This window comes from Podarcis filfolensis (genome assembly GCF_964270895.1).
Source record: "Podarcis filfolensis genome assembly, chromosome: 17".
NCBI lineage: Eukaryota > Metazoa > Chordata > Lepidosauria > Squamata > Lacertidae > Podarcis > Podarcis filfolensis.
Genome location: NC_139621.1, coordinates 15,701,623 through 15,725,610, shown reverse-complemented (window position 1 = coordinate 15,725,610; position 23,988 = coordinate 15,701,623). Strand labels below are relative to the sequence as shown.

Genomic DNA, 23,988 nt, shown 5'->3' with positions numbered 1-23,988 from the left:
GTTCCGTTTCAAAAAAGAAGACAAAACTGGGCAACACGGTGTGAAAATAAACACGCGAGAGTGTATGCAAGTCCTCCTCACAAACCAGAAAACAGCAGCAGCAAAAAATAGAAACACCAGCACTAATATATGTAGTGCATTCCCCAAATATCATTTGCTTTTCTGGTTAACTGCTTGTTATTGTGTTTTCATTTATTTTCTTATTTTAAGGGTTGTTTTTGAGAGCTGGTATGGCGTAGTGACAAAGATAGGGAGCTACAAATCAGGATGTCCCCAATTCAGATCTCGTTTCTGACAGGAATTCACTAAATGGTCTTAGGCAGGCATGGCCAAACTTGGCCCTTCAGCTGTTTTGGAACCACAATTCCCATCATCCCTGACCACTGGTGCTGTTAGCTAGGGATGATGGGAGTTGTAGTCCCAAAACAGCTGTAGGGCCAAGTTTGGCCATGCCTAGTCTTAGGGAAGCCATTCTCATACTCTCAGTCCTTCCATCTGCAGTATGGGGGGTAATATTGACTTCCAGGGGGGTTGTAAGAGTCATATAGGTGAACCAATGGAACATTTGAAAGCAAATACGAAGGGTGATATCTGTGAAGATGAGCTCTGATCTCTCAGCCTCAGTTTCCTCTGAGAGAGGCCAGGCACATTCTTTCCCCAAGGTCCCAAACACACAAACACAGGGTAGGTTCAATCTGGCAGCAACCGTGGAAAATCCAGTGATGTTTAACACTGAGATAGACACCTCCAAACTTCCAAAAGGCACCAACCTTCTCTACCTATGGAACATGACCTGGTCTGTGATTGGCAGAATACCACCAGCTGTTGATGAAGTCCAACCTGGGTACCCAGAAACCTTTAAAAGTTGACTGTTGCAAAACAGTCCTTTGTCCCTCTTGAACCTGCAACCGATGGCTAAAGCTTCCACCGCCAGGAGACCATGGATAGTATGTTCTGCAATGTTAAGTTTGGATGAAGAGCAGGATTGGTTAGACCAATATAGTGCTTTATTTCATTCGAAGCTTCCCACTTGCCATTTCTCCCCTATTCCTTCTTACATAAGACTCCTTTTGAATAAACTCCTTAATCAGACTTCTAGTTTCTGAACACACTCAAGAGCTGGTTACCATACCATGTGGCTTGGTTTGCTATACTAGTTCTTGAAGGACCAGGGAGACAAGGGCGCTTCAGATTCAGCAGGCTATTTCCCTACTGTCAAGGAAGCAACTCTAAAGATGTGATAATCCTGTGTCCCTGGCCCAAGGGGTCTCATAGGCAGGTGGCAGCAGCAGCAGCGAAAGAGAGAAATCTAGAATGGATTTCCCAGGGCTACTAGATTTATTTACTCAAAAATGTTTTGCCCCACCTTCTGCACCAAATGCGCTCCCCAAGTTGGCTCACTGTAAGCTTTTGGTGTGAAACACATATTTCAAATAAATTACTTAAGGCAGACAAGTAGTATTAACACTCATTACTTAACCAATACAGTGGTACCTCGGGTTAAGTACTTAATTCGTTCTGGAGGTCTGTACTTAACCTGAAACTGTTCTTAACCTGAAGCACCACTTTAGCTAATGGGGCCTCCCGCTGCCGCCAAGCCGCCGGAGCATGATTTCTGTTCTCAACCTGAAGCAAAGTTCTTAACCTGAAACACTATTTCTGGGTTAGCGGAGTCTGAAACCTGAAGCGTATGTAACCCGAGGTACCACTGTATTATTTTAGAACATCTGATTGTATGGGTTTAAAGACATTGCGAGCGACGCTGATCAGTCCTGTTGGAGTTGAAAGTTGGGGCAAGAGTTCTAATAATTATGATCAATAAATGGTTAGTATTAATAAATAAATAATTATAATATTAACTTACGAAAGTTGAGGCTGAGAGAATAGTGGCTTGTTTAATGCCACCTAGTAAATTCATAATGGAGCGAAGAACTGACATCCCCAATGCAAAGCTGAATCCACGCCTTATTTATTTATTCATCACTACATGTATACTATTTATTACATCTGTAACCTACCCTTCCTTCAAGGAGCTCATAGTTGCAAAAACAGTTCTCCTTGCTTGTCCTCACAAATATGCTGTGACGTAGGCATGGCAGTGACTGGACCAAGGTCACCTAGCGAGTCTTCATGGCCAAGGGGAGACTTTATGCTGGGTCTCCCTTATCCTGACCTGACACTCTAATGACCACATCACTGGGTCTCGTAGCCGCCGCATATCACCAGCTCTGGGTGCCTAAATATTGAAATGCCTATGGATCTTTGGGTTTTAATTATTTCAAATGAACTTATTAACCAATATCTGAAGTGTGGCAGTCCGATTTGCCTGGTGCAATATTAGGGTCTACCCGCTGCACAAGGAATGCTATATAACAGCACATTGGTCGAAGAGCAGTTGAAGGAGCTGGATATGTTTAGCTTGGAAAAGAGGAGACAGCCATCTTCAAGTATCTGAGGGGCTGTCACATGTTGTTGGTTTTACCATACAGATTTTAATTTTGTCAGTTTAGTTTAAACAATACAAACTGGGCATAGGATTTTGTGCAGGACAAATAAGGAATAAATTGCACGAAAAATTGGCCTCCCCAGACAAATCTGTGGAGGGTATCAGGAGACTTCAAAGTAACAAAAAACTAAGATACATGCAACAAATGTGGAGCGCTCCCTGTTGTCTTTCCCAGCCTATATTTCAGCTGGAAGAGGACCCAATTGGCAGCAGCTGCAAAGAGTTTCTCCAGAATCAATACTGCGATGATAAAGCTACCCTTAAAAAAAAACAAAAACCACCAAACCATGTGAAACTCAGATGGTCCAATTCTTAGAAGCCACAAAGGTTACAAAGGATGGTGATGATGTCACCCAAAACTGAAGAAGCCTGTAAAAGGTATACGAAGATTTAACCACAACAAGGGAGGACTATTTCTCAAATATATTAGGGAGCAGCTCTGTTTTTGTTAAACTTGGGGATGAAACTGTAGCTCAAGGACATCTCTATGTATGTATGGGTTGGATCAAACACTTGCAAAAGTAGCAGAGGGAAAGTGAAGCTTAAAGCAGATGAAGAGTAAGAAAATATGGGGTGCAACTCCACTCCCCCAGCTGCTTCCCTTTCGAGTGAGGCAAATGTAGTTGAAGGGTAGCGAACAAGCAAGCAAACACCCACCTCCCACCTGATTCTTTGGTGCTACTTAAGAACAGCTCCCTGATCCAAGTACACCACTAAACAAATAAATTTGGCACTTTGAAGCATCCTTTGCAGTGAATTCAAATGCCTTCCCCGCCCCCTTTAAAATCTATGAAAGCATCGTCCCATGAGCCGAGGCAAAAGTAAACAGATACCAGGAAATAACCCTCTGAGATTACCACCAACACTGCAATTAAATGACCTCAGACAAAAAGAGAGTAACTTCTGCTAAACCCGACCAAACGCCACAAGGCGTTTCCACGCTAGTGCTTGCTGTGTATTTTAATCCGTAGCAGCCATCAACAAACATCCCCCCATTCTTCATTTTCACCTGCCTTTAGAACATGACAGGTGTAAGAGATGGCTCCCCAGGAAGAAGCATATCATTTTGCAAAATCAAAAATTATGACTTTTGAAATTTCACAGAACTAAATTGCAGTGTTTGAAGAAAAAGAGGCGGCAATTCTAGATCAGCACTGATGAAGACAAGGTGTGGAGCATCTGAGGCCTGTCTGGTTACCCTCACAAATCTTGTCTGCGCAGGCAGCTTTTCTTTATCATTGAGTTCCACATTAGGAAGAAAATAAAGCATTGGTGTGCCAAACAAAACCATGTCTCCCTCATTTTATTTTACTCTGCTGTGCATCTTATTCTTTGCACTGTCCAATTCGGTCATTTAAAAGCCAATGCAAATCACTCAGGGGCACAGTAGCCCCATTCAGGACCAGGGAGTTTCCCCCCCACCTGCTCGCCCCCTACCCCCCCAAAAAACAGTACTTTTGTCTTGTCAGGATTCAACCTCAATCTGCTAGTCACCATCCATCCTCCAAACACCTCCAGATACTCACACAGGACCATCACTGTCTTCACTGGTTCAAATTTGAAGGAGAGGTAGAGCTGGGCATCATCCGTATACAGTGGTACCTCAGGTTACATACGCTTCAGGTTACATATGCTTCAGGTTACAGACTCCACTAACCCAGAAATAGTACCTCGGGTTAAGAACTTTGCTTCAGGATGAGAACAGAAATCGAGTGGCGGCAGCGGGAGGCCCCATTAGCTAAAGTGGTGCTTCAGGTTAAGAACAGTTTCAGGTTAAGAACAGTTTCAGGTTAAGAACAGACCTCCGGAACAAATTAAGTACTTAACCCGAGGTACCACTGTATTAGTGAATGCCCAGTCGAAACCCCCGATGATCTCTCCCAGCAGCTTCATATAGATGTTAAAAAGCATGGGGGAGAGGATGGAGCCCTGTGGCACCCCACAAGTGAGAGCCCAGGGGTCTGAACACAGATCCCCCAACACCACTTTCTGGACACGACCCAGGAGGAAGAAGCAGAACCACCACCTAACATCGCCCCCAGCCCCCAAACCCTCTTGACAGTCCAGAAGGATGTCATGATCAATGGTGTCAAAGGCCGCTGAGAGATCCAGCAGGACTAGGAAACAGCTTTCACCTCGGTTCCTGGCCCACCGGAGATCATCAACCAGCACGACCAAGGCAATTTCAGTCCCATGAAGAGGCCTGAATCCTGATTGGAAGGGATCCAAATGGTCCGCATTCTCCAGGCATGCCTAGAGTTGTTCAGAAACCACTCACTCAATCGCATTGCCCAAGAATGGAAGATTTGAGACTGGGCGATAGTTGGCCATATTGGCCAGGTCCAAATATATATTTTTTTAAGAAGCGGTTTAATACAGCATTTCCACACTGATCTGTTTCATGGGATGACTGGTTGCAAAGCACTGGACTGGGGATAGGGGATTGAGAGAGTTGATTATTAAATCCAGCCCATTTAAATGCACTAAATCTAACTAATTTCAACTGAACTTAGCTCCATGCAAATCTACTGAGGGCTGCAGCCTTAAATATGAAATATTCTTTTTCAGAACTCCTGCAGAAAATGGGAAAGTTATCAGACCAAGAAATGGAAAACAAGAGAGTGCAGACTAGAGAGAATCAAGATTATTATTCTGCATTGTCTAAAAGTTAATTCACTTTAAAACACAAAATAGATGAAAAGAGCACTTGGAGGGTGTCCAAAAGAGAGAAAACAGAACCACTGCAGGATTACCAAGAAGCATATAATGAAATAATATTATGGCAGTGTTTCTATACACAAAGAGGCAAAACATACATTTTAGGCAACAATCACAAGCATACTTCCAAGGATGTAAGCCTCATTGATACCAATGGGGCTACCTTCCAAGTAAAAATGCATAGTACAGCATTCTAAACCTCTTGAAGGTTTGTTCTTGTTCTTCTTAACAATGTGATACAGAGCAAATGAATGGCTTTAAATGCTTTAGTTTTCATTGCTGCTACTGATTAATTTGCTCATTCAGGATTGGAGTTTGAGTTGATTCTAGTTCTTTAATCGTTTTGATCTTCTAGGCCACCTCAAGCAAACTCATGTACAGGAAGGTGGGATATATATTTTGAAATAAAATCAGTCCTTCAAATTGCATCTAAGCTTAAAAAAGGTAAAGGGACCCCTGACCATCAGGTCCAGTCGTGACCAACTCTGGGGTTGCGGCGCTCATCTCGCTTTATTGGCTGAGGGAGCCGGCATACAGCTTCCGGGTCATGTGGCCAGCATGACTAAGCCGCTTCTGGCGAACCAGAGCAACGCACAGAAACGCCGTTTAGCTTCCCGCCAGAGCAGTACCTATTTATCTACTTGCACTTTGATGTGCTTTCATACTGGTAGGTTGGCAGGATCAGGGAACGAACAACGGGAGCTCACCCCGTCGTGGGGATTCGAACTGCCGACCTTCTGATCGGCAAGTCCTAGGCTCTGTGGTTTAACCCACAGCGCCACCCGTGTCCCTGCATCTAAGCTTATGCCCCTACAATTTGTTGTTGCTGCTGCTGCTGCTGTTTTCCTTCTGGGGGGTGGGGGGTGGAATCGGAATGCACAGAAAATTAACTATCAACCCATTTCAGAGATGACACCCAAGTTCAACAGGACAAGTAAATTATTTGAACTATATGCGTAGTCGTTGTCATTCAAGCCCATTGCATATCCAAAATTTTATCTCCCCTTCCCCTTTCCGATAAAAGCAATCACCGTCTGGGGTTCAAAGGCCAAATTAATGCAGGGCACCTAATCTTGTTTCAGTTCTTGCTCCCTCCCCACCACTTCCTACTGCAGCCCCCCCCCCCCATGAAAATCTGTTCTTGAAGGGCCCGGAACCTTCCAAAGTGGGATTTAAACATGCCTTGAAGCACTCAAGGAGGCAAGGGAAATCAGCAACCTCTCTCCTGAGAGCAGAAACACTTTCTACTCACACCCTGAGCTGTTTGGATCTAACACAGAAGATTATTAACTCAACAGTTCATAGTCTGGTTACCTATAATGTAGAAGAGGATAGAGAAGGAGGAAATATTTTCTTTAGGATATACCATTGCTATATAGGGCATCAGAAGAGTTTACTGTGACAACATTTTTCAATGTTATCTTCCAATTTGTTTTAAAATCTTTCCAATAGAAGGTGGGCTTTTTTGTTGTTGTTGCTGCTGCTGTTGGTCTTTTAGTCTGGAAGATGGGCCTGCCAATTATTTTTGCACTAGTGCACATAAACAGGGAAAGGCTGTATCTTAGGTGTGAGTTATATATTCCCGTACAAAATAATTGTATATTCTATGAAGACTGATTCTTTTTCTGGAGAAATATACAGCAACACAAGGGAAATCTTGTACTGGCAGCATAACTGAAGTGGCAAGATACAATATTAGAAAAACAGAGCTACTTTCATTACTGTGATGCTGTGTGTCAGAATGTCTCTCCTTAATGAACCTGTTTGCAATAAGACTCAGGGTGCAAAGAGGCTATTTAGAGAGTCTATTGTGTCTATAGTGAGTCCTTCAAATATCTTCCCACCATTAGACATGCCGCATTGACCAATTCTGTCCTGATTGCTGTTCTTTTTAGTATCAAGGGACATTCTTGCCCAGACAGACCGATGGATCAGAAACTGCAGTTCATAAAATGTTTACACTATACACATACCCACACAGTCATGCAAGCAACAAAGTCCCAGATCACACAGTGCATTGAATGTGGCAATGTCATCTGCAGGCTTATGACTTTCCAATATCAACGAAAGGATTTAAGTTAAACTTAGCCGGCGCTGCCTGCCTGTCACTCTTCAACAAAAGCCTTATTCACTCTCCCTCCTCCCTTTCAGAGTTTAGCCAAGATTGAGGCTCACATGGGAACGTTTCAGGCAAATGTTCTCTATGTCACAAGGCTTTTTTAAAAAAAAAAATCAGCCAAGGCCTTCTCTTAATTGCTGACAGCAGAAAGGGACAATGTGTGTCATGCCATCAAGAAGCAAAAACTTTGCCGTGAATAAACAAAATAAAACATAATGTAAGATTTATTCCAAAAGAATGTGTACTGGGCTTCTCACTGCTGACAGCAGTGAAAGAATAATAGATTTCCATCCACACAAAAAAACCCACAGATGACTGCATGCTTTCTAATAACTTGGTAGCAAACTTTTCCAAGAGGGGGGCCGGTCCACTGTCCCTCAGACCTTGTGTGGGGCCAGAATAAATTTTTTTTGAGGGGGGGAATGAACGAATTCCTATGCCCCACAAATAACCCAGAGATGCATTTTAAATAAAAGGACACATTCTACTCATGTAAAAACACGCTGATTCCCGTACCGTCTGTGGGCCGGATTGAGAAGGCGATTGGGCCGGATCTGGCCCCCAGGCCTTAGTTTGCCTCCCCATGAACTATCTCCTCAATACTTAGCAGAAATCCCAGGACCTCAAGAGAGAAGTAGGTTTCAGTCACACCCCAGATCCCCACCTGGTTCTCTTGCATCTAAAAGTCATAAAACGGGTGCATTTTTATACTAGAAAACTATTCAGATTTGAGAAAATGAGTAGTACAAACATTTTCTTCCTTTCACTGAACCATATAGATATTCTGGCGATATGGAATGTATAGAAATGGACTTCAGCTGTGAAGAAATATACACATAACACTACATTATTTGATAAGGGGAAAAAACCAAAAGTCTTGGGCAACCTGCTCTTATTAACCTACCGGTACTTACAGCAAAAGAAATATATAATAATAAAAAAAATCCTAGATGTGTCCACCTAGAAGAAAGTTCCATTGAGTTCAATGGAAGTGAAGCATTCATGGGATTACAGCCACTCAAGCATTTACAAATGAAGAAGTCAATGGAAAAGTTTGTGCCATGGGTCAATTCCTATGTAATATTGGGAACGTAAGCTCTGGCTCTCTGAAGCGATTCCATGGGTGCACAAACATGACCAAGTAACACTCAAATGGTTTAACCATGTAACTGCTCTGAAAATACCATATTTCCTCGAAGGCAATGCACACTTTTTTGGCCAAATTACGTCATGGAAATTAGGGTGCACATTAGATATGATGGTGCATTAGATTTGTGTAAATATGCTAAATCACTTGAGCAGAAAAGAATCAGCTCCATGATCTTTTTTAGTCCTTAAGACTGAACTCGTATTCACAGAATATCCTAATGTATCACTTGTTATTATCCATTATGTTTATATGTTGCTTTTTAATGTGGTGCATGCAGAGGTGAGGGGGAGGAAACACACAGAAATACACAGGTGCTTGGCTTTTGCCAATTCGTAAAAGCATTGTACAAGCTAAAATACATTTAGTAAGTGCTGTGTGCTCACAGATCACTCCTAAAATGGCATGTGGAAAACTCTCTGGCAGGTGCATGCGCATACAAGTGCAACCTCAAAACCCATGAGTCTGTGCAAATTATTGTTGGAAATTTGCATAGCAAAAGCCTGCCTAGAAAGTCAAGCATGTAAACTCAGGGCAGGCATTAACCAGCTCAATATCCAACAATCCATGCATTCAGCAGTTTGAGAATAAAAAGATATGGGATTTATACTATGTATTTTCCTACACGTATATACCGTTTCCTCCTCTGTCAGTAAACACACTATATACACCAGGGGTCAGCAAACTTTTTCAGCAGGGGACTGATCCACTGTCCCACAGACCTTGTGGGGGGCCGGACTATATTTTGGGGGCAAATATGAACAAATTCCTATGCCCCACAAATAACCCAGAGATGCATTTTAAATAAAAGCACACATTCTACTCATGTAAAAACATCAGGCAGGCCTCACAAATAACCCAGAGATGTATTTTAAATAAAAGGACACATTCTACTCATGTAAAAACATGCTGATTCCAGGACCATCTGCAGGCCAGATTTAGAAGGCGATTGGGCCGAATCCAGCCCCCGGGCCTTAGTTTACCTACCCATGATATACACTATTCCGCCAACCCTCTTGCTCTTCCACACACAACTCACCTATCGCAACCAGTCATCCCATTCTTTCCTGGAAGGCTTCTGCAATAGAAGTAGCATGTTTCTCCTAATTCCAGTTAGGTTTCCCTTCAAGGCATGAAAGTTACAGCACATCAACTCCTTCCCATGCTGCAAAGATAAACGACAGAAGCTCCAAGGCACGTGGGCAGAGCCCACACTGCCAAAAGCTGCAAGATAGGTTGATCCCACATGACTGAGGCCTGTGGGTGTCGCTCTGAAGCCCAGAACGTCATGCTCATGGTGCTACTTTAAAGCAACAGCACTGCAGCAGCTCCCAAACCATGAAGATAACTTGAGCAAACGGCTTCCCCATCCCATAATAAAGGAGGTACTACTGTTTTCTGAGCTATGAGGAATGTTAAAGGATCCAGGTGCAAGGAACAGCATAATAAGCAATTAGTTTACAGTGAAAACTCCTGCGTAACTGTTCTACAGTAAAGGCCAAACTGATAGGAAATAGCTCTGCAGCAAGGTTAGTTAATTGCTCTCAGCCCTTTCCATTTTCTCATGGAGTAGCGGTCACATCAATACTTCTACGCTATGCCACTAAGGGAAACCTGCCACACTTTCAAGCTCATAAAACAATGTTTTGCCAGGACATGTTTGCAAGCATTGCCACAAATGCATTCTTCTTCTTTTAATCCTGGAAGAATTTCATATTTTGCAAGGTAAAGGGTCGAGTAATCGCCAAAAACTTGGTTCCTTTTCTTTACTGCAAAGCATATTTGTAATCACTGGAAACGTTTAGGGATCTGTCGTGAATCAGAAGAGTTCCCTTTCAAAATCCCTTCTTCGGCCTCATGACTTGTGCCCAATCCCTAGTCAGCAGTTCACAAGCAGAGCCGTTGCTGTGAATCTGGAGCGTCAACATTCCAAAATGTCAACCATTCCCTCATTTTGAGACATTTCAACAACAAAACAATTTTAAATTCTGTCAAAACAGTTTTGCAGAGTGCTTCATCTAGTCGAAAGCAGCATTTCTGATGGAATAGCAAAGTGAAAAAAAGAATTAAACCTGGCCTAATTATATCCTCATTACTTGTTTCACGAAAAACATGCTTTCATTGGTATTATGACTCAAACCTCAACAGTCCACAGATGTTCTGCCATTTCCAGTTGAACAATAAAAATGAGTGAGGAATCACACTCTTGGCAGGATGGGATTCACAAACCAAGTACTCAGATTTATACAACGAACAAAATCTAATAGGCAGCCCCTGTCTTAAGAAATCACTTTAAAGTTTCCCTAAGGTTCCCAGCATAATTTTGTTTGACCTTTAATTAAAAAGACTACCACAACTAGGCCCTTGGGTCATCACTTAAGACAGGTTTTACTGTACATTTACAAATGCACACTTGCATACTTTGCAAGATAGTATGTAGTACCAACAAAAAAAAATTCCTGTACATATATGTACAGCAAAACAAGAACATTCCATTATTACCATAAACTCCAGTTGGTACAGGCTGATTTACAGGGCAGTGTACATTTCTTGATTAGGCACATGCTAACTTGTACAGCATTTCTGTTAGGATATTAAGCAGTGAATTGGGCATAGTTTGCATCACACATCCATTTCTAAATTTGCAAAAATAAATAAATAATAATTTATTTAAAAGCCTGAAATCGATAATATTTTGAAGAATTATGCAATAAGATCAAAACTGCTATTTTTAGTTTCTCTTGCAGTGTTTGCCTTTTCTTTGTACCACAAATGAATGCTATAACCGCATGAGATATTTTGGTAAACCCTGCAAGGCTTGGGGAGGGAAATTGAACTTTTTTTTCTCATTAAAAACCCACCTTCTCCCATGCAAAGTTACTAAATGCTGTACATGCAAAATGCATTAATACTAAATACATGCTAAATATTATTCACTGGGGACCCAAAAATGAGTTGCAGAAGGATAGACAAGTGGATCCAGAAAATATCTGCCGTGATTTAAAATGAGCAGGCTTCTGAATCCCTTGCCGCCATTGTTCCCATCCAGAGGAAGGGTATCCTGCACACAGGGATCTATGGGAGGAATGCAGATGACAGACACCTAGAGCATTCTGTTGGAAGAGTGCATAGTGTGAATTGCTAGATGAGGAAGGGTAAAAGTGGAAAGGACTTAGTAATACCAATAAATATATTTGCATGTGCACGTTCTATGAGTTCTACAGGGAGGAAGTTAGGAAGAGCAATGCCAGCCAGTGATATGAGTAAGGCATACTGTAATGGCTTAATTATAGAACTAACAAATAAGCCAATATAAGGTGCAATTAAGGGGGGATGGTTTGTATTCAGTTATGCTATATTTCCTGAACTTGGTTTCAAAATATCAAATTCAGATGTTGCATGTAACCATAATCTTTGGAAGAGTAAATAAAACATTCTGCACACTGCACACCATAAATCTCATACTTAACTTACCATACAAATTGACTCCAAAACAAACATAATTTTCAAACCTCCTCCTTTCCCACAAAGTAGTCGTACAACCAACCCAATCAAGCTCTCGAACTCTGAATTCTTGTACGGCATGTTTACTCTAGCATCAAACCGAGAATATCAACGTTTCATTTATTAACTTAGAGCCACATACTATCCATTTAATGATATATACTACATACGACGTTTTTGTCTACATGAGAAGCCAGTGTAGATGTTTTAACAACAATGTTACATGCTGCCAGCCAGATACTCCCATCAGCAGCTTGGCTGCTGCATTCTGCACAGGCAGAACCTTTTGGAACAGGCCCAAGGGCTGCCCCACATAGAGTGCACTGCAGTAATCCAGCCTTCAGGTTACCAAACACATGGACTCCCGTGAGCTTACTCAAAATCTACACAAGTCATTTGGAGACTGTTAGGAGTTCACAGAATTATTGTTAAGCAGGCCAATGGTTCTCTGCACATGAAACCAAGTTGTGCAAGTCCCAATTCTCACTTCAGCCACAAATTTGATAGGTAGCCATAGGCAAAACACAGTTTGGGGGCCAAACTAGAAGTGATGATCAAATGCATTTTTTAAAAATTCAAACAGCATCAACCGGGGAGGGGGGGTAATTATTGGGATCACAGCAAGTGCATAGGGAGAATTTGAATGTGTGCATACATCTGTATGTAAATATGTGTCTCTACATTTATAGAAAGATGGACATGTTATTTGGCTGATATGCACTTGTGCATACAGACTTTGTCCATGTGCGTTTCCTTGATATATGAGCCCAATTTGCACCATTTTGTTGGGGTTACCTATTTCACTTGTTAGAGTCATCCAGCTACTCGAGCAAGGCTGGTAAGTCAGATATCTGAACCACTACTCCCATTCCTTCCCTACTTGAACATCACTTCTTTGTAGGCGAAATCAACTGCAGTGCGTACACTCTGTGTCCACTTTTCAGTGTGTGTCTGGTTTTTTGGTGAGCAAATAGCCCCAGATCACTTGTGCAGGTAAGCCAAGCTACATGTCCCAGAGATATCCCTGAAATCTTAAACCTGGAAGAATTGTGAGTGGAAGGGAAGTCTGAAAATGTGTGCATGCATTCTACAGGGCGCTGACATAAATGAACCTAGATAGCATAACAAGAGTTGCATTATTTGAATCATTGAGTTGAAGGTCACCATATAACTAGTCAAAACACCTGCTTAGTGTAGGAGCTCCAGTGGTAGAGCAACTCCAAGGGATGGCTATGCTGACTGAAGCCCTCCAGCGAGGGACAGCTTGTTACCCTTCTCGTTAATTGGTTCCACTGACAAAATTTATCTTACCGTCAAGGATTTCCTCTCTAAGGTTCCTCCGTAACCAGAACTCAGTGTCAAATGCTGCAGAGCAAAAGGTGACAATCAAGAGGCATCCTGGCAGTGGAACCATGCAAATGTGACATGCCAAAAAATCCAGCATACTCCAGCTGCTTTGTGCTGTTTCAACAATGCAAAATAGCAATAAATCTGGTTTAATCGGCAAGTTAAGTGACATTTATGGATGCTATTCATTGCTGAATTGGCACATGGCAGCTGGTGTCTACGGGTGAGGTTAGTCCTAGAAAAATATTTTGGAAATGGAAAGTGAAGCACTACGTTTGGTACTAGGGGAAAAAAATATTTCTAAATTTCAAGAGGGTTGATTTAAAACTAGAATATAGAACTCAGGTATCTTGCATAGCATTATGAGATGCATTACTTTCAAAAGGTCCTGAAATATGTTTTAAAAGTTCAGCGTTTCTGAACATGAGAAACAACATACCACCAAATCAGACTATTGGCTGATTAATTTCCTCAGCTCCACAAGCAACATTTCTGTTTGAGGTGGTGAAGATGTTAGGGTCGGACTTGTTATTTGGATTGTAAAAAGCACCTTTCTGTCTAGGTGTGTTCTTCAGGTACAGCTTCTTTGCTTTGGCTTTTTCTCTGTCACAGTTTGCATGCTTGTTGTTTATGGCAGAAAGCATCCTGACCTCTGCAGTTCTATGATTCAATCTATGATTCTCTCTTTTAACATGCACTATGACAAGGCTGGGCTGGCAACACCCTTTTATTCATGAGAAGCTTTGAAGGTGAAACATCTAGCGTTCCTGAGCCTTCTTCAAAAGCTTCTGTTATATCGTGAAATTGATGATATGCTCTGGGGAGCAGAGAACTAGTTGCACCTGCACTGGAGATGGGGGTGTGCATCAAGGGGTTACAGTAAGGCGATTTTTGAGCTAAGGGTTCCTGAAATACTGGTACAATAAGTGTCTAAATGAAATCTGCCCAGGTACCGAAAAGGAGAGCCGTCCTACTGTTTTAGGTATCACAGGCATCAAGAGAAAGAGACGTTTGAGAAGTTTTAACACACCTGAGCTCAAAGCCGCATGCGCACATTCTTGCTCTCTCTCTTTCAGACTTTGAGGCATATTTGATAAGTTCTTGAGTGACCAAAAGAACTGCCAACTTTAATTATGACTTTAGAAACTATTGCAGAAATCTAGTTCCATGCCCCAAATCCAACCCACATAAAAGAAGAGAGCTGAGCTTTCTTCCCTTTTCATACTGCAGGAAGGACCACTGTCAAGTCCTGTGAAACGTATAGGTGGCATCCTGAGAGAAATAAAAGAGCAAAAGTGATTTTCAGCAGCTCTAAAAAGATAGAGGAAGTTGAAATAAGAGGATCCTTTGCAAGTTACCTGTGCCTTCTACACTATTGGGTATCAGCTTTTAGGGCTGGGTGATATCTGGTTTTCAACATTGCGATGTATCACCAGCTAAACATCGCAACATACCAATACAGTGGTGCCTCGGGTTAAGAACTTAATTCGTTCTGGAGGTCCGTTCTTAACCTGAAGCACCACTTTAGCTAATGGGGTCTCCCACTGCCGCCACGCGATTTCTGTTCTCATCCTGAAGCAAAGTTCTTAACCCAAGGTACTATTTCTAGGTTAGCGGAGTCTGTAACCTGAAGCATCTGTAACCGGAGGTACCACTGTAGTAAAAAAAAGTTGTTTCCCTGAATTGTATCACTGCATAAAGTTACTCTGTGTGTTCTTGTGTGTGTTTCTCGCCTGTTCTTTGTCAAGAGATTTGCAAGTCCTTGGAGAGGAAGGAATGCCATTACTTTTAACAGCTGTGTGGCAGGAGAACAGCTCAGAGGCTGGAGCTGGTCTCATTCCCCATCATGCAGTGGCCGACTGAGCCCCGTTTCGGACAGAGTGGCATCACACAAGAGGTTCCCTACCACACAACTCTTAATGAACAAAGGTGGGACTCGACTTAATGTCTAGCCTTGCAGACAAGAGGGGGAAAGTGGGGAGTTATCTCTAGAAATACAGGGGAAATGTGTCCTCCTGTGTAGACGCAATGTGTTTTGGAAAAGGAAGGGGAAAAGGATAACTTAGAACTGAATTGCTCGTAAAAATAAATACCACACCGCACAAGGTCCGCTATCTAAAAGTACATCTTGAGCAGTGTAAATCTAACTTACTGAAAATTGTTTTCTGGATTCTCCCAGCATATATTCACTCTCTTTAGTGAACTTAAAAGTCATTCCAAGTAATGTTCACATGGCAAAGGAAAGATAGTCTCCATGGCCTGCCGTGTAGGCTTACCATCTCATTGGTTTTTCATTAATCGTTTTTCCTGTATGCTACTTTAAGGGGCTATTTGAGCTGGGTTTTCCAGCTTGCTCTGTGTTATGTACATTTCTGTTGCCTGGCGAGTTTTAATAATGTAGCAGGAAGATATTTCTTAACAGACACTTCAAACTACTTCTAGCCAAGTTCTTCCCCCACTATGGAGTACTCTGCCGCTCAACAATATTGGGGGTGGGGGAGCTGTTCAATATGAGCGCTACCAATTAGTAACAATAATTTCTCTTTAAAGAAAACAAATAAATTATGGGCATCACAATAGCAGCTAGAGGGTATTAAATCAATTGCAGGCACACTGTGCGGCCAGGTCAAAAGTAATAAAAAGCCATTTAGTTGTTATGAAAATGCCAAACCAATTTGACAATCCCGGTGCATATAAACCAGGAGGGGCTAAGCCCCACTCAGGGGCCTTGTCTGGTGTCTGTCTTTGTGCATGTGTTCCTGCGTATGTGTAAGGGAAGGGGTAGTGTGCAACGACTTTTGTTTCTGATGTACCAACTTTTGACCACCCCTACTACTGCCATGGGGACATGCCCTCCAACATTTCTCCAACGAAAATAGGGACGTCCTAAGGAAAAGAGGGACCTTCTGGGATCAAATCTGCGGTAAATAGGGACACTTGAAGAGACTGAGAGGGCTGGCCCTTGGCTCCCTCTGACCATAATCATCAGCACCATAAACATTGGTCCTTGTACGTTTCACTTTCATAGGAAGCATAAAAAGAGAGTGGTTAGGAATCCAAACAGAGGAAAAACCTACGCCATTTTACTATGATAGTTCTCCATTCCCCCCCCCCCCAGGAAAAAAACCACAACCCCGTCATAATAATAATTAGTTAATTAATTAAGTGGTGACAGGTCTAATAGCAGCCCACCCGAACAAAAATAGTTTTAAGGCTGTAGCTCAGAACTTACCATAACAAAATCTTCCTTCCATAATTGCTGCACACTTGTAGGGACAATACAGTACTTTTCAAAGAAAGACTGGTGCCCAAGACTAACCCTCTTGCCAAGAGGTCAGAGCAGACTTCATGTCCTTTTCCATTCAAATGGATTAGGTCAAACCACCTTGCACTTCACCTTTTAAACTACACCAAAATGCTACCACGTGTGGAAGCACCTTCCCTTTTAGTTTAGACACACTGGGGGTGGGGGGGGGTGGCAGCGCACGGTGCAATTAAGAGTCATAAAACTATGCATGGTGCAGTGAGAGTGGATACAGAAAAGTTTTTCCCCTTTTCTCATCACACTAGGATTCTGGTTCAGCACATGCAAATTCACCAGGGGGAGGGGGACAACTAAGATTTAGTAAACAAAGAAAAAGATAATGAGAGTCTGAAGATTGTAAATGAGAGATTTTACCTCAACAACCTATTCTCTCTAGTGGTGTTGCAGAAGTTTGAAATGCCTTAGCTCAAAATACTAACACTCAAAAAGAAGGCAAGAATTAAGGCCACTGAATTAATTTCCAGCTCAGATCTGCATCTCAGATCTGCAAAGAACTCTTCCCCTTCCATTCTCACAACCCACCAATGTCAGGGAGGAGGAAGAAAGAGGCATCTCCAGGGTCTGGGAGCTCACAAATTTGGGCCAGTAATATACATCAATTAAGTTCTCTCAGTGGATCCCACCCCCTCGCCCAGAGTTCTATACTTGTCAGTCCCACTCTAAACTGCATCTGCAGACATTTGTCCATTGCTGTACTTTTCCGTCTACACCCCATTCATTTGTAAGCTACTGACAAAGCTTACTATTCATTTTCCACCTTCAGGAAGAGCAAATGTATTTAGCACATTTGCATCCTGTATGTAACCAAAGGGGAAAAGGCAGCGTACACAGGTCTGTCATCCATTTTATCTTAATGGCTACCCATTCATATAAATTTGGTTGAGAGATAGTGACTGCATACTGCTCAACAGTCCCAATTTAAGTGGGACTTCTCAGAATCACAGAAGCCAAACCCACTTCTGAATGGATCCCAGAATGTCCGGGGGTTTTTTGTTCCGGTGCTCTGGTGTGAGTCAGCTGGTTTGTGTCAGAACAGAAGCTACTCGGTTTTTGTTTTTGTTTGGCTTTTGCGAGAGCTCAGAACCCAAAAACGAGTGTCCTGGTTTTGTTTCCCAGGATGTTGGAGGGTATGTGACTAGCTCAAGGTCATCCTATGAGGTTCATGGCTAATAATTAGTTGGAACCCATATCTGCATCCAGTACCCATTCCATCAACAACACACAATGAATTTGAGTGCAGTATATGAAATGCTATAATCTTAGTCCTTACAATTCCTGAAAAAATTACAAAGAACTAATGCAATTGCATGTTTTTCATGCCAGTGCCTGATAGAATACCGGGTTTAAACTAAAACTGCAAATCAAGAGTTGGTTTTTTATTTGTTTTTTTAATATGTCTGTGTGCACACCCATAACCACATGCTTACAAAGTCACGCAACGCCCCTTAGAAAGCTTTTAAAGGATGCTGAACTGAAGGAAGTTGAATTTTTACTTTTCTGTATTTATCATTAAAGGAAGCAAAAGGTCCCCATTAAAAAAAAAAAGCCTGAAACTGTGTTAAACTCATAACATGCCAGAAACGTATAGCCATCTCCAACAGTGCAGAATGCAATATCCATTCAACTTTGCTTGCAAATATTTAATATGCTAAACAAAATGACAGTCTTCTGCATTAGGCAGCTCCTCCCATTATTATAAAAAAGCCCCTCCAAAGCCAATAATTCATTTCATAGCCAAACCTACTCAACTCGGCATTGGAGCCTTTAGAGTGCAAATATATTAGCTGCAACTATAGCAAGTGCCTGTCATGTTGAATAGCATGAGAAAGAGAGATAGTAATTATTGCCGAGAAGCCATTAGAGAGCTCCTTAGTAAAACAAGCTGCTGGAGCAAACTAATGGACTAACAGTCCATTGCTATGTCTTTTCCTATTCCATTTAGCTGCATGTCACTCCTATCAAATCATCCGACACTTGCTACGCAGGCAGGCTCAGTACAATTAGTGAGAGCTGTGACTCTCCGTGCTTTTTTTTTCTTTTCTTTTTTAAGAAAAAGAAACTGAGGCTACAATGAGCGGGGCCATGTATTCAGGAAGAAATGGGTTTTTTAAAATAGTTTAGAAAGCACAAAGTCAAACATCCAAGAAAGAGGATGTCCACTAGTCTTTATACCAATTTGCAGTGATTGAGAATTCAAGCTTTTATAGCTTTGAAGAAAAAGCATTTAAGAAGGAAGACATTTATCCATTCGGTTCTAACAATCAGCAGGAGAACCTTATCACTGGCTTTGCTTTACTCTTTTGCTCTCACCAGTGGTTCCCATTTTAGCTGCCACACGTCCTTGTGAAAGAGAAAACTGTTTTTTATTTAGCAAAATTGGCTGCGAGCATTAATAAAAGAGCGTAATTTACATATGCGTTACCAAGTGTTGTTTATTAAGTGCGACATTTCAGAAGAAAAGGCGGACAAACAGCAGCTCCTACATAACAATGATAATATAGCAAGTTTCTGAAACTAATGTGTGTTTGTGTGCACACCACACAGCTGGTTCATAAAGACTATCAGTGGATGCTAAGCAATCCTTTTAACTCTGTTAACCTATCAGTTGTTTCTATAAACAGTTTGCCTTAAAGTGCCTGATGTTCATACATGAAAAAGAATCAACATTGCTGAAGTTTTAAGGGACAAGTTTCACTTTGTTTCCTTCTCCAAGGATCACCAAGGCATCTAGAAATTCCATATAGCAATTCTCACTATTACATAGATAGACTTTTGGGTCCCTATGTTTGTCTTTGATCCTTGGGATATTATTATTCATTTATCAAATCACTGAAATTCCCATGGATGTTTTTGCTGTCTGGACAATCTGTGGATGTTGCTCCAAAAGAGGGCCTATTTCGCCCTACTGCACCAAGAACAAACTAATCGGCGACATGCGCACTGTAAGAGGGGGCAGGAGTTAATGAGATTTATTAAAATGCAGGGAAGAAAAAGTGTGATAATCCTGCACAATGAGCAACTGCGAAGAGGGAGGTTACGAGTTAACGGTGAGGCACTGTGAATATTTGGAAGACAACCTTCCTATAAATGAGACACTGCTGGTTACGGTAATGGGGAATTTGCAATGAAGGGAAGGACATGCAATTATAATCTGGCTGGGCCCCACTGGACAAAAAGTGATTTACTTGAAAGCTGCCTTTGCACTCGGTAAATGTTCCTGTTATGGGCTGCTCAGCCTGTGACAGCTTTCCAGATGTCAATCAAATTATCATCTATTTACAGTTGATTTGGTAGTGTCATTTGCAATATTCCCTACGTTTCTGATGAAATTGGAAGCACAGAATTTCTTCCAGTTTGCCCTGGCACTCAAGTGGGCAGACTGCTCTTTGCAAATGTCATGTGTCCGCTTATCAGGACTCTAAGGAGAGCGAACTTCCATTCGGCTGAGTGAATCGCTACCAGATGCAAATCTCCCAATCGCCAAGGGAAGAGTATGGCAAATTTTAATGTACTTTGAAAAACTCAGTTTACATCAGTGCTCAAGGTGCGGCTTTACCCAGGCTAACAGTTTTTGTATAACAATGAGCCTAAATTAAAGACCAAAAAAAAGGAGAAAAAACCCACCACACTGCCAACACTACCCCACCAGGAAATTATTTTAACTCCTTCATGAAACTGCAAAAGAGTGAATCAAAAACTTACCACCGCCTAATCCAATATCCTTTTGAAAGTTTAAATTTTGCCTGTACATATTTTGATATTTTAAAAAGAAATATTGCTTATTGGCAGTTTAGTTGTATCTATCTCTTCCAGAAATTTTAAGGAGAAAGAACATGTTCTTGCTAGATGTGCAGGTCTGTTTTGATTTGGACAACTTGGACATAACATAGCTGATAGCTTGAGGAATGCCCTTATTCTTCCTCTTAATGCAAAGTTTAGAAGAAGAAAAAAGTATGGATAATAATGCAGCAGTTTTGTCATACAAGAAGACATTAAGATACTCTTGCTTGCTTTGGGCATGCTAAAGTTATAAAAGGGAAATGGATATTGTCCTCATAAGAGTGAGAGGAGCAGCTTTTCATATATTAGCACATGCAATAAAGTGCTGCATTCCTCTCCACCTATCAAAATGATTTCACTGTCCTATGGGATATTTGTATGTGGTTTAAAAGTGGTGTGCATCTATTTGGTCCACAATATTGCTAGATCAATATATTTCTTTTCTTAATAAAATAATCTCAGGACTCCTGAAGTACATTACTGAAGAAGAAAAAACATGGCAGATTACTTTGACTGGAACTCAACTCCATACATTGGCCAAAACATTATGCTGAGAACCAGTGTGGTTCAGCAAGCAGAGCAATGACTGAAGTCTTGGATTCAAATTTCCCCCTCATCCATGAAGTCACATTTTCTTCAGCAAGTCGGGGGGGGGGGTCCTTGGCTCTAGTTCCCCATCTGTAAGACGAGACAACCATTGTCTCCTCACATAGTTGTTTGTGACAGAAAGACTATAGGATGCTTTGCACGTTAAAAAGTGCTACACAAAAGGATATTAACAAGAAACATGATGTGTAGAAAGGACTGTGGAGTAGCAGCTGTTAAAATAAACCCATTTGATACGGAGTTTCATTCCAGTAGTTTCCCACAAAACAAAACTGAACACTGGTGTGCTGCATACTACCCAATATCCTGTACTATGAAGATCTCTAATCCTAAAGATACAGTAGTGCTTATACATGTAGACTAAGCCTAGCCTTGTTCTGGGCTTTATATAACTTAGGATGGGGAAACTTATGGTCTTCCAAGGCTACTGTTGGACTACAGTTCCCATCAGCCTTGACTATTGGTCATGCTGGATAGGGCTGACAGACTCCAGGAGATCTTGACGCATGCAGGTTCTCCATCTGCAATATATCAGCTCGAAAACTTGCTGCCACCTACCACGTTAAGTCAACACAAACAATGTCTAAATTGGAGCTACAGTTGTGATGGAGACACCACCTCAGCAACTCCTGTCCCTGAGATGGTGTGTTACTAGTCAGAACATAGGGGCATAACAAGAGCCTGCTGGTGCAGGAGAGTGACCCATCTAGTCCAGTATCCCATTCTCAGAGTGGTCTTACAAGCAGGACCCAAGAGCATTCTTCCATCCTGCAGTTTCCTGCAACTGGTAGTAGAACAGAAGCCTCAGGCATTGCTTAGTAGGCATTGCTCATGGTAGGCAAACTTTTATAGGAATGAAATCATGCCTTCAAACTAAAGATGATCTATATACTGAGAATATTTTTTGATGGAAATTATCACAAGTTAACTCCAGAAGGCTACATTTATCTAGCCCAGAGGTTGCCTTAACTGCAAACGCTATGCACAGTTCTTATGTTTGCAAGAAAATGGCAACTTGATAAATTTACTTAACACAGAGTACAGTTAGTCATGCTCCTGGCTTTTGGAATATCGGTTGTGGTTTAGTTTATTCACAAGTGGTTCTGGTTCTGTATTTTGCTTTATTAGATATTTACAAGATAATTATAAATGCATTTCCAGGGGCAGGATATGCATCAAGTCTTCCGATAATACTTATAAAACGTAGGTAATTTCCTGATGGGATGATCTGAAGCACTTTCTGGTTAACTTGACTAGACTGTTACCACTACCAATTTACTAAACAGAGAGAAAATTCTGCAGATGTTGGGAGCGTTATGCTACTAGGAATTTACATTTTATACGTCAATACAGCATGGATTTCTCATATGTTTTTATCCTCAGACCTTAAAAACGGTAATAAAAAGCAAGCATTGCAAACCAGAATGGTTTTTCTTTTGCTTGCATCCGTGCAAAATGCATTTCCATATACCAAAAACAGGAGAGTCTGGGCATAAATGGAGCAGCCATGTCTTAATGGTTTTAAAAGATAACATCTGTAAAGCAAAATGTTTGAGACAGGTATATAGAACAAAAGAGAGAGTGTGATCCAGGAAGGAACCGCCCTCAGGATTTCCATGTTATAACTGGAGTGGTTCTCAAGCCATTAAGCTGACTGGATCACCTTGGTCTACTCTGTCTCTCAGCCCATCCTCCCTCACAGGGCTGTTTTGAGAATAAAATTGGAGTGGAGAAGCATATACAGTGTGAGTCCTTTAAAAGAGGACCCGTGGATACAGAGTACACATGTTCCACGGGGCCTCTTTTAAAAGACTCACCCTGTATGTTGCCTTGAATTGCCTGGAAGTAGGGCAGGAAAAAGGAGTACTGTATTTTTTGCTCTATAAGACTCACTTTTTCCCTCCTAAAAGTAAGGGGAAATGTGTGTGCGTCTTATAGAGTGAATGCAGGCTGCGCAGCTTTCCCAGAAGCCAGAACAGCAAGAGGGATCGCTGCTTTCACTGCACAGCGATCCCTCTTGCTGTTCTGGCTTCTGGGATTCAGAATATTTTTTTTCTTGTTTTCCTCCTCCAAAAACTAGGTGCGTCTTGTGGTCTGGTGCTTCTTATAGAGCGAAAAATACGGTAAGTATCAAGAATAATAGCAAGCCCATTTATGAGCAGTCAGTCGTTACCCTTCAACATTATACTGCGGGAACAAGAGATTCTTCATTCTAAATCAGTTTCCAAAACTTGGATCTCCAGCTGTTTCTGAGCTACAGTTCCAATCACCCCTGACCACTGGTCCTGCTAGCTAGGGATGATGGGAGTTGTAGTCCAAAAACAGCTGGAGACCCAAATTTGGGAAACCCTGTTATAAATTGTCCAGATACAGTAATACCTTGGATCTCAAATGCCTTGGCTCCCGAACAAATCTGCTCCCGAACAATTGAACCCCGGAAGTGAGTGTTCCGGTTTTCAAACATTCTTTTGGAAGCCGAATGCCCGACAGGGCTTCCTGCAGCCAATCAGAAGCCATGCTTTGGTTTTTGAACGTTTTGGAAGTCGAACAGCCTTCCAGAATGGATTCTGTCCAACTTCCAAGGCATGACTGTATGTTTCTTTATTGGGGGAAAATATCCTGAATCCAACCATGCTTTCACGCTATGTTTGCAAATATTTTACAAAATCCAGAGCTTACCTCTTTGAAATCCTATAGCTTGACTACTGTGGGTTTCTCAGGTTCATGGAAGACCAGGGAGCATGAAAGATGAAGGGAGGTTGTTAGACTGCCAAGTGGACATGGGCTCGCACCAAAACTTTGACAGCAGCATTAGCAGTCTTTAAAAGGTTGTGTTGGTGTGGTGGTACAGGCACTAAAAGGACTTTCTCTCTCCTGATGCCATCACAATCTGCACAACACCAAACTTTTGCAGCTGCTCTAGGTGCTATATTCAG

The 23,988-nt window shown here is 41.7% G+C and overlaps 1 protein-coding gene across 6 annotated transcripts in view; it reads right to left on the bottom strand.

Moving 5' to 3' along the window:
* Positions 1–23,988, bottom strand: part of BNC2 (basonuclin zinc finger protein 2) — a 398,619-nt gene that overhangs the window by 317,679 nt on the left and 56,952 nt on the right. The window contains exon 1 of one of the 6 annotated variants that reach the window (XM_083592932.1): positions 9,530–9,688. The exons of 4 other annotated variants lie outside the window; for them this stretch is intronic. The gene's annotated coding sequence lies outside the window, so the exon portion shown is untranslated. Of the gene's footprint in view, positions 1–9,529; positions 9,689–23,988 lie in introns of those variants that run through there. One more of the 6 variants, XM_083592927.1, reaches the window with a different exon arrangement.